Source organism: Diceros bicornis, chromosome 8 (assembly GCF_020826845.1).
Source record: "Diceros bicornis minor isolate mBicDic1 chromosome 8, mDicBic1.mat.cur, whole genome shotgun sequence".
Taxonomy (NCBI): Eukaryota; Metazoa; Chordata; class Mammalia; order Perissodactyla; family Rhinocerotidae; genus Diceros; species Diceros bicornis.
Window position 1 is genome coordinate 40,063,637 of NC_080747.1, and position 12,154 is coordinate 40,075,790.

At 39.1% G+C, this 12,154-nt stretch overlaps 1 protein-coding gene across 1 annotated transcript in view; it reads right to left on the reverse strand.

The window, feature by feature from the left end:
- The window catches only part of FRYL (FRY like transcription coactivator), a 247,891-nt gene that overhangs the window by 202,814 nt on the left and 32,923 nt on the right, over positions 1–12,154 (reverse strand). The window contains 1 exon segment of the mRNA XM_058547022.1: positions 8,987–9,162. The gene's annotated coding sequence lies outside the window, so the exon portion shown is untranslated.

A 12,154-nucleotide genomic window follows, 5' to 3' on the forward strand; every position in this document is an offset into this window, starting at 1 on the left:
TGGGATACTATGTAGCTACAAAAATGAATGAATAATATACTACTAAGGGGTGATTTCCAAGACACATTAAGTAAAAAAAAAATCAAAGTATATAGTATTCTACCATTTATATAAAAACAGAGGGATATGAATATACAGCCTTATATTTAAAAAAAAAAAAAAACGGAATGGAAGAATAAACTGAAGTTTTTCAGAATATAATTACTTAGAAGGGAAGAAGAGTAAAGGATAGAGAAAACAGAGATAGAAGCTAGACTTCTCTGAATAAGCCTTGTTTTGTGATTTGACTTTGGAACCATGAAACTATTATCCATGATTATAAAACAAAATTACATTTTAGAACAGTTATTAAATATCAAAAATAAAATAAATGAACTTAAATATATATCCATTTGGTAACATAACTATACAGAGAAAAATTATCAAGACTGATGTAAACAATATGGTATGGTATTCAGCCTCTGAGAGGGGCCCAATGATCCCCATCTCCTGGTATTCACACCCTTATGTAATCCCTTCCTCTTCAGTATGGACTGAATTTAGAGACTTGCTTCTAAGGATGGAATGCAGCAGAACACCAATGTTCACACCAGCATTATTCACAATGGCCAAAAGGAGAAAATAAATGTCCCTTGATGGATGAATGGATAATCAAAATGTGGCATATATATGTGATGGACTATTATTCAGCCTTAAAAAGGAATGAAAGGGGCCAGCCCGGTGGCGCAAGCGGTTAAGTGCGCGCGCTCCGCTGCGGCGGCCCGGGGTTCGCTGGTTCGGATCCCGGGCGCGCACCGACGCACTGCTTGGTAAGCCATGCTGTGGCGGCGTCCCATATAAAGCGGAGGAAGATAGGCACCGATGTTAGCCCAGGGCCGTCTTCCTCAGCAAAAAAGGAGGAGGATTGGCGGATGTTAGCTCGGGGCTGATCTCCTCACAAAAAAAAAAAAAGAAAAAAAAAAAAAAAAAAGGAATGAAAGACTGACACATGCTACAACATGGATAAATTTTAAAAGACACTTTGCTGGGCCGGCCCCATGGCCTAGCGGTTAAGTGCGCGCGCTCCACTGCTGGCGGCCCGGGTTCGCAGCCCGGGCGCGCACCGACGCACCGCTTCTCCGGCCATGCTGAGGCCGCATCCCACATACAGCAACTAGAAGGATGTGCAGCTATGACATACAACTACCTACTGGGGCTTTAAGGGGAAAAAAATAAATAAATAAAATCTTTAAAAAAAAAAAAAAAAAGACATTTTGCTGAGTGAAATAAGCCAGTCACAAAAGGACAACTATTCTATGACTCCACTTATGAAGTACTTAGAGTAGTCAAATTCATAGAGACAGAAAGTAGAATGGTGGTTGCCAAGGGCTGGGAGAAGAGAGGAATGGAGAGTTGTTGTTGAATGGGTACAGAGTTTCAGTATGGAAAGATGGAAAAAGTTCTGGAGACGGATGGTGGTTGCACTACAATGTGAATGTACTTAATGCCAATGAACTGTACACTTAAAAATGGTTAAAACAGTAAATTTTAGGGGCCGGCCCCGTGGCTTAGCAGTTAAGTGCGTGCGCTCCGCTACTGGCGGCCCGGGTTCGGATCCTGAGCGTGCACTGTCGCACCACTTCTCTGGCCATGCTGAGGCCACATCCCACATACAGCAACTAGAAGGATGTGCAGCTATGACATACAACTACCTACTGGGGCTTTAAGGGGAAAAAAATAAATAAATAAAATCTTTAAAAAAAAAAAAAAAAAGACATTTTGCTGAGTGAAATAAGCCAGTCACAAAAGGACAACTATTCTATGACTCCACTTATGAAGTACTTAGAGTAGTCAAATTCATAGAGACAGAAAGTAGAATGGTGGTTGCCAAGGGCTGGGAGAAGAGAGGAATGGAGAGTTGTTGTTGAATGGGTACAGAGTTTCAGTATGGAAAGATGGAAAAAGTTCTGGAGACGGATGGTGGTTGCACTACAATGTGAATGTACTTAATGCCAATGAACTGTACACTTAAAAATGGTTAAAACAGTAAATTTTAGGGGCCGGCCCCGTGGCTTAGCAGTTAAGTGCGTGCGCTCCGCTACTGGCGGCCCGGGTTCGGATCCTGAGCGTGCACTGTCGCACCACTTCTCTGGCCATGCTGAGGCCACATCCCACATACAGCAACTAGAAGGATGTGCAGCTATGACATACAACTACCTACTGGGGCTTTAAGGGGAAAAAAATAAATAAATAAAATCTTTAAAAAAAAAAAAAAAAAGACATTTTGCTGAGTGAAATAAGCCAGTCACAAAAGGACAACTATTCTATGACTCCACTTATGAAGTACTTAGAGTAGTCAAATTCATAGAGACAGAAAGTAGAATGGTGGTTGCCAAGGGCTGGGAGAAGAGAGGAATGGAGAGTTGTTGTTGAATGGGTACAGAGTTTCAGTATGGAAAGATGGAAAAAGTTCTGGAGACGGATGGTGGTTGCACTACAATGTGAATGTACTTAATGCCAATGAACTGTACACTTAAAAATGGTTAAAACAGTAAATTTTAGGGGCCGGCCCCGTGGCTTAGCAGTTAAGTGCACGCGCTCCGCTACTGGCGGCCCGGGTTCGGATCCTGAGCGTGCACTGTCGCACCGCTTCTCCGGCCATGCTGAGGCCACGTCCCACATACAGCAACTATAAGGATGTGCAGCTATGACCTACAACTGTCTACTGGGGCTTTGGGGAAAAACAAAACGAGGAGGCTTGGCAATAGATGTTAGCTCAGAGCCGGTCCTCCTCGGCAAAAAGAGGAGGATTAGCATGGATGTTAGCTCATGGCTGATCTTCCTCACCAAAAAAAAAAAAAAAAAAAAAGTAAATTTTATGTGATGTATGTTTTACCACAATAATTTATTTATTTTTTTTTTTTTTAAAGATTTTATTTAGGGGCCGGCCCGGTGGCGCAAGCGGTTAAGTGCGCGCGCTCCGCTGCGGCGGCCCCGGGTTCGCTGGTTCGGATCCTGGGCGCACACCGACGCACTGCTTGGTAAGCCATGCTGTGGCGGCGTCCCATATAAAGTGGAGGAAGATGGGCACCGATGTTAGCCCAGGGCCGTCTTCCTCAGCAAAAAAAAAAAGAGGAGGATTGGCGGATGTTAGCTCAGGGCTGATCTCCTCACAGAAAAAAAAAAAAAGATTTTATGTATTTTTTTCTCCCCAAAGCCCCAGTAGATAGTTGTATGTCATAGTTGCACATCCTTTTAGTTGCTGTATGTGGGACTCGGCCTCAGGATGGACGGAGAAGTGGTGCCTCGGTGCGCGCCCGGGATCCGAACCCGGGCCACCAGCATCGGAGCGCACGCAATTAACCACCAAGCCACGGGGCCGGCCCTACCACAATAATTTAAAAAAAAAAGAATACAGCGGGGCAGGCCAGGTGGTGTAGTGGTTAAGTACGCACACTCCGCTTCGGTGGCCCAGGGTTTGTGGGTTCAGATCCCTGGCGCGAACCTACACGTCGCTTATCAAGCCATGCTGTGGCAGGCATCCCACATATAGAATAGAAGAAGATGGGCACAGATGCTAGCCCAGGGCCAATCTTTCTCAGCAAAAACAGGAGGATTGGCAACAGATGTTAGCTCAGGGCTAATCTTCCTTACAAAAGAAAAAAAATGAATGTAGCATATGTGATGTCACTCTAAGAACAAAAAGGTCATGGCTTCCATCTTGGACATCCTTTCTCCCTTGCTCCAAGCCAACAAACAGCTACCATGTTGTTAGCTGCCTTGTGGAGAGGCCCAAGAACTGGTCTCTGGCCAATAGCCAGAAAGGACCTAAGACCTGCCAAAAATTACATGTGTGCATGAAAGCACCCCAGAAGGTTCCTTTGTGCCCCCTCTAACTGCCCCTTGGGATGAATGTGGCACCAGCTGACACCTAGATTGCAGCCTTATGAGAGACCCTAAGCCAGAGGCACACAGATAAGATGCACCCCACAGAAACTGTGAGATAATAATGTTTGCTAAGCCACTAAGTTTTGGTGTGATTTGCTACATATCAACAGATAACTAATGCACACAGAACTTTAACTAAATATTCCTAGGAGAATGTGTCCTAAGTCCAAAAAAAGAATTGCAAATCCCATTGCTGGGTATATATCCAAGAGAAAAAAGTGCATATGTCCACCAAAAGCCATATACAAGAGTGTTTACAGCAACTTTATTCATAATAGTCCCAAACTAGAAGCAACTCAAATATTGGAAAATGGATAAATAAATTATGGTATTTCACACAGTGGAATACTATACAGCAAGCAAAAAACATCCTACTGTTTCATACAACAACATGAGTAAATCTCACAGGCATAATATTGAGCAAAAGAAGGCAGAAAGATACAAAACTTTAAAGTTGGTATGCTATTCTGAGACTGTTATGTGTATAATCGGGGTGCTGTAAATGAGTAATTATGTAATGTTTTAATTATATTATTCCTGATGTCATTGAGAACCAGGATTCTCAGCTGAGAAAAAGATACAGATGCAAAATAAAAAAGATTAAGTAAAAATCTTATAGTGCTGAAACTATATTGGAAGTATTACTATGAATTCATGAGGTACCATATCTTTATAAATTTTTTTCCTAGTTCTGAGTACTAAAAAGGCCTAGAAACCATGATCAACCCATTATCAATGAGAAGCCCTGGAGCTCAGAATGTAGTGTTGAAATTCCATTGCCCAGTAAGGAATCTGGGCTCCCTGGAGAAATTGCTGATACCAGGTGCAGGGAGGAAAGGTACATGATGAGCTTGGAACTCCTTGTCATACCAGATAATCAAGAAGCTATCAAAAACTACTGGAGACATGTCAAAATAACTCACTAAGCAATTTTAAAAGACTCCTACTGGCCAGTGATTAATTTAAGCATCAGTAAGGATAAAACCCACAATGAATTTTTTAAAAACATCCAACATGTTTAAATTTAAGAGTCCATGATGAATCCAGGAGAGAAGGGGAGACTAATTGGTCACTGTTGGAAAAGGCTAATATAACCAACTCATTATTTTAAAATTAGTAAACCAAGGGAAACTAGCAAGCTTTTATCCAACCTTTCCTATAAAAACCTTACTACTTTGCAGCGTTATTCACAATAGCCAAGACTTGGAAGCAACCTAAGTGCCCATCAAGGGACGAATGGATAAAGAAGATGTGGTATATATACACAATGGAATACTACTCAGCCATAAGAAACGATGAAATCCAGCCATTTGTGACAACGTGGATGGATATTGAGGGTATAATGCAAAGTGAAATAAGTCAGAGGGAGAAGGTCAAATACCGTATGATTTCCTTCATTAAGTAGTAGATAACAACAACAATAAACAAACACATAGGGACAGAGATTGGATTGGCGGTTACCAGAGGGGAAGGGGGGAGGGAGGAGGGTGAAAGGGATAATTCGGTACATGTGTGTGGTGATGGGTTGTAATTAGTATTTTGGTGGTGAACATGATGTAATCTATGCAGAAATAGAAGTACAATGATGTACACCTGAAATTTTTACAATGTTATAAACCAATGTTACTGCAATAAACAAAAAATTAAAAAAAAATAAAATAAAAACCTTACTACTAACTAACAGGTAGTACATGAGGAACAGTTTCTCTTTATATAATATTCCAACTAATAAATGAACAGTAAAGTTATAGTATTAAATATCACTATTCTGCAACCTCTAATGATTTAATAGACCTAAAGCAGAGAGTCTATCACCTGTTTTTGTAAATAAAGTTTTATTGGAACACAGCCATGCCCACTCATTTACATTTGTCCATGGCTGCTTTCTCATTACGACATCAGAGTTTAGTAGTTGCAGCAGCGGAGACAAAATGGCCCAAACAGCCTAAAACATACACTGTCTGCCCTCTTACAGAAAAAGTTTGCCAATCTCTGATCTAAAGCATTGAGCACAAATGGCAACTAATCAGCAGAAAAAGAGAGACAACTAAATTTTGTGTGCACCAGACAGATACTTGCCAAAAGACATAGACTTTCCAAAAGAAATCAAACCTGAATCTGAGCAAGTCTCTAAATCCAACCACCAATTAACAGGAGATACAAAGGACAGATGAGTGCTATGCTTAATCACTTCGCAGGAATGTAATTAGGAACATCCACATCAACAGAACAAAGATCCGATCTGCTCAACAAATAAATTTTATGGACAAAGTGTGTATGTGTGTTGGGGAGGGGGGGGTACGGCAGCATGGGGACCAGGACAGGATACCATGTGACCTTAAGAGAAAAATCAACTGATTGCAATGGGGGGAGGGCTTATCTCAATCCTGATCCAATCAGGCCAATTGCTTTTAAAATGTATGAGAAAATTAGAATTAACACTGACTGGATATTTGATTATACTTGAATTGTTGCTGTCTTTTTAAGGGTAATATGGTATTGTGGTTACATTTTTTAAAAAGAAGGTCTTATACTTTAAGGATGCATACTGAAATACAAATAAATTATATGAAGTCTAGGATTTGCTTTAAAATAATACAGGAGTGGAGGGAAGTCAGTGCGAGATAAAAAATTAGGCCATGACTTGATAATTACTGAACCTGAGTGATGACTACAAGGGGGTTCAAACAGACTTCATTAAAAGTCTGTTTACTTTTGCATATATTTAAAATTTTTCATAAATAAAAATTTAAAATAAGGCAAAACATTTCTTCTTCAGACACACACACACAAAATCTGGAGTAAAAAGAACAGGTCAAGAAGTATGCTAGATAACCCCAAAGAGGCAACTTGACAGTGCCAAGGGTAGTGTCATCAAGGAAGGGTAAGAAGCCAATTTTGAAAAGAACCAATTTAGAGGTCAAGTAAATGATTGCTGAGTAGATGCCAAACTTAGTTAAGCGACCTTTTCCAACTGCTTCAAGCAGCTAGAACTAGGAAAAAAGACTATATATGTGGCAAATTAACTTAGCTTTGGGATTTGGTAAAACAGATTCATTCCTCAGAAGGAAAAGGGCAAAAGAATGTAAGATGCTGCTGCAATTATGATCATGGGGTTTGGGTGAGCAAAAAGCTAATGAGGCTAGGAAACAGCTAACTTGATTAGAAAAGCACGAAAATGCCAAGAAACTACAAGTCATAACAAAGACAGTGAACAGACTCAGAAAGTGTGACATGATCGAGGGTTATGATCATGAGAGGGAACTTTTCAAGACCTCAGAAATGGAAGTGTTCCAGGTGGTGATGAGGTCGAAGGCAAGAAGTGATGGGCTATGCGTAGTACACAGAACTTTGGGGCTCTAGTTCTGCTGAACTAATGCTGGTTTACTAATTCTTTCCCGCTACCAGCCAAAGAATCACACCTTTCTCCCAAGCTCATTTCAGAAGCTAGCTATATTTTTTAAAAGGGTCCCAGGATTGGAACCACTAGTCTGAAAGATGTAGTAACCCTGGAAAATGACTAAGGTGAAAATGATGGATGTTAGACAGGTCAAGGCAGCATGATGAGAGCCACTAATATAAGAGACAGAAAAGGAACATCTGAATCAAATGAAGGAAAATTCTAGAGGTCAATAGAAGAGAAGGATAAGAATGTAGAGAGAAAAGAATAAAAGACATTAACTTCAAAAGAAAACAATTAATTGAAAATGTTCTAATAGTAAGGACCTTATTCTAACCCCATAATTCAAAGAAAATAGTCTATAAAAACTCTATTAGATAGGACAGGGAAGAAAAAGTAACCTCAAAAAACCAAAAATTAATTTGTTCATTATTGTCATAAAGTGTTAGGTATATGAAAGCACCAAAAAACCTTATAAAGCATTTAGTTTAATTCACTCATTTCATAGAGGAGAAAACCGAGGTCTACTAAGGCTAATTAACTTGCACTCAAGAACGTTACGCATGGGCCGGCCCAGTGGCTTAGTGGTTAAGTGCGCGCGCTCCGCTACTGGCGGCCCAGGTTCGGATCCTGGGCGTGCACCGACACACCGCTTCTCCGGCCACGCTGAGGCCGCATCCCACACACACCAACTAGAAGGATGTGCAGCTATGACATACAACCATCTACTGGGGCTTTGGGGGGAAAAATAAATAAATAAAATAAAATTATTAAAAAAAAAATAAAAAAGAACGTTATGCAATTAATGATTAGAACTGGAGCTACAATGTACCCCATTCTTCACTCAACCTCCCTGCCTTGCACCCTCATCTAACACCTTGGTTTCCATTTTGTGACTTACTTCTTTACAGTGCTAAATGCCATTATATATTTTCATTCATAAATAGCAGGCATTTGGTAAATATTAGTTGACTGACACTCAAAATGAGCCTACTTCAATAATTTTATTTTAAAGGTCTCCCATTTCGGCAACTTGTTCTGCTCAATTTTACTCCTCTGCCTCCCTCCCTCCCCTCCCCTCCCCAAAATATGTTCTGAGTAAATCTCAGAGATGTTCAGAAAATGTGTCGGCTAACTAGCACCCATGCTTCCAAAAAGTGTCAGAATACGAAAAGGCACACACACTGCCATGCTATAAAAAGTAGAGCTGGCATTACACACCTCTTATCATTTCCATAAATGTGTACATAATTTACAATTGCTGCAAAGTAAGATGTTTTTGACCCAAGGGACTCAAAATACCTAAACAGATAGGAAAAGACAGTAACAGGATAAATTACCTAAGCCTTACAATAAGGGATTAAAGAGTATATGAAGTACACACACATAAAGTTGTTTACATATTTTTATATTTATTCTTTAAAAGTATTACATATTATACTCTATCCAGATTATAACATGGAAAGAATGTTTTGAAGCCTCCAAAAACCTAAAGATGTGATTTTTAAAAAATTAACCAAAAAAACAAGTGCAGGTATTACTCACATGTAAAAACAGAAGAAGGCATAAAAAGGGGGAAGGCAATCTAAACAAAAATTGTTTTACAAATTGCTATTATTCTTAACAACAACAACAACAACAACAAAGATATATCCTTACCACTTAGAAAGGGTTGTTGAGGCACAGAGTTTGTAGAAAAGACACCAAATGTGGAAAGGATCCATCTAGAAGCTTTTTCAATCCAGAGCTTGTACTTTATAGGCACGCAAGTGGGCACACTGGTGCAAAGCAGTAGTGATTCACCATGTACAAAGCATAATATGGAATGTTAAAGGCTGGAAGACAAAAAAGAGAGAGAGAAAAGAAAGAAATATGGTTAGTTACTAGTAACAGTTATGTTTAAAACAAAAATTTAACATTTAGCACTTTTCATGTAACATATAAAATGAGAATTACTCTTTTAAAGGTTCTAATTTAAATATTTTTCAGGGGGCCGGCCCCGTGGCGTAGAGGTTAAGTGTGCGCACTCCGCTGCTGGCGACCTGGGTTCAGATCCCGGGCCGCACTGGCACACCGATTATCAGGCCATGCTGTGGCAGCATCCCACATAAAGTGGAGGAAGATCAGCATGGATGTTAGCTCAGGGCCAGTCTTCCTCAGCAAAAAGAGGAGGATTGGCACAGATGTTAGCTCAGGGCTGATCTTCCTCACAAAAAAAAATATATATATATTTTTTCAATACCCATAACATCTTTCTCAAGTATATTACAAATTTCCTCACCATCTGAAAATAATTACCTGTTTCTTGATGACAGAAGGGCCATCATCAAAAGAGTGCTGATACAGTACTTGAGGACATATACATTATGGGACTTGGGGTAATGACCCTAGAACTACCTTTCTTTCAAAAGGTATCCCAAGAAAGAAGCACTCTCTGTTGCTGGTGGCAGTGTCAGTATCTACAAAATTAGGAATGCAGCTATCCTTTGACCCAACAATCCTCCTTCTGGGACATTCTCCTACAGACATAATTGCACACTCACAAAATAAAGTGTACAGCAAGATTATGATGGGATTATTTATAAAAGTGAAACACTGGAAGTAACCCAAGAGGACTACGATACATCCATAAGAAGCAACACCATGTGGCTATAAAAATGAATAAGGAAGCACTCTGTACTTCTGTGAAAAAACAGAAAAAGAACCCAGCCACCATGCTGTGAGAAAGCCCAAGCCACATGAGGAGGGGAAAAAAAAAAAGACCAGAATATATTAAATAAGCAAGATACAGAATTTTTATATATATAGTATGTTATATTCTGTGTTTAAAAAAGGGAAGAGGGAGAGGGAAGTAAGAATATCTACTCTTATTTAATATTTGTAAAAAAATGCACTGTAGCGGCCAGCGCCATGGCGTAGTGGTTAAGTTCAGCATGCTCTGCATCGGCAGCCTGGGTTTGTGGGTTCCATTCCCAGGCACAGACAGATATCACTCGTTAGTCGTGTATTGGTGGCGACCCACATACAAAATAGAGAAAGACTGGCAACAGATGTTAGCTCAGGGTGAATCTTCCTCAGCAAAAAAAAAAATGCACTGTATAGATACATAAGAAATTGGTAAAAACAGTTATCTATAAAGGACAGTAAGGAAACAGGGATGGGAGTTAAGACTTCTCCATCCGTCATTGACTTCTAAAACATGTAAATGTTCAAACAAAATTAAATTTAAAACAAGTCTGCCAAATACTTGATTCTTACTCTTTCATCCCTTTTTCATAAAAACAAGAGCTGTTGTATGATCAGTATAACATGCTACTTTCCTGAAAAATCAAATGACAAGTTATTTTCTTATCCTTCAGAAAAACCCTCCTCTCTGCTACTGGTAGCAATTCAAGTGCCTGCTATGCACTGGCACTATATGCATCAGTGAACAAAACTGAAAAATCCCTGCTCTAGTGATCTTAAAAGTGAATTGTTATCCATTTACTCATTGCTAGTGAAGGTACAGTAAGAAATGCATAAATACATTTCTAGAGGAAATGTAAATTTGACAACCATTTGGGAAAGCAATTTGTGAATAAATAACAAAAATCTTTAAAATGTTCATAGCCACTGACTCAGTAACTACACTTCTGAGAACTCAAAATGCAGACGTAATTTTATATACAAATGTTTTTTACATTATTTATAACAAAAAATTGTAAGAAATCTAAATGTCCAAAATTAACTAAATTATGATGTACTCAGCAGATGGAGTATTATGCTGCAGTTAACCTAGAAGTAATTTCTAGTTAAACATGGTGGATTAACCACAAATATTTATCCGCCCTCTGTCCCAGGGCTCCTCTGAAATAACTGTAAAATTTTAAATTTTAAATAAATAAAAGAACACAAAAGCAAAGAGAACAGAAGATGCATTCTTTGATAGGATACAATTAAAATATGATTTTAAAAAATAACATGGAGAAATGATGTTAAACAAAAAAAGGCAGGACTCAAAATCATATATAATTTTGGCCACATTTTTAAAATTACATTAAAATGTAGAGAAAAAAATACTAAATATTATTTCTAAATAGTGATTTAAAATAAGTGATTTTGGGCCGCCCCGTGGCTTAGCGGTTAAGTGCGCACGCTCCGCTGCTGGCGGCCGGGGTTCGGATCCCGGGCACACACTGACGTACCGCCTCTCCAGCCATGCTGAGGCCGCATCCCACATACATCAACTAGAAGGATGTGCAGCTATGACATACAACTATCTACTGGGGCTTTGGGGGGAAAAAGATAAATAAATAAAATCTTTAAAATAAGTGATTTTATTCTTTTATGCTTTTCTATATTTTCCACATTTTCTCCAAAGAGCATTTATTACTGTTACAGGCAGAAAAATAAAATCACTTTAAAAACCTATATATACCCACTAGGATGGCTATAATCAAAAAGACAGATAATAACAAGTATTGGCAAGTGTTCAGTTGGAACCCACACACACTGCTGGTGGGAATATAAAATGGTACAGTCACTTTGGAAAAGTCTGGCAGTTCCCTCAAAAATTAAACATGACCCAGACATTCCACTCCCAGGTATATACCAAGAGAAATAAAAAGATACACCCATGCAAAAATATGTATACAAATCTTCATAGTAGCCTTATTTGTAATAGTCAAAAGGCAGAAACAACACAAATGTCATCAACTGATGAATGGATAAATAAAAGTGGTATATTCATCCAACAGAATATTATTCTGCCTTAAAAAGTAATAAAGTACTGCTACATATTACAACATAGATGAATCTTAAAATATTATGCTAAATGAAGGAAGCCAG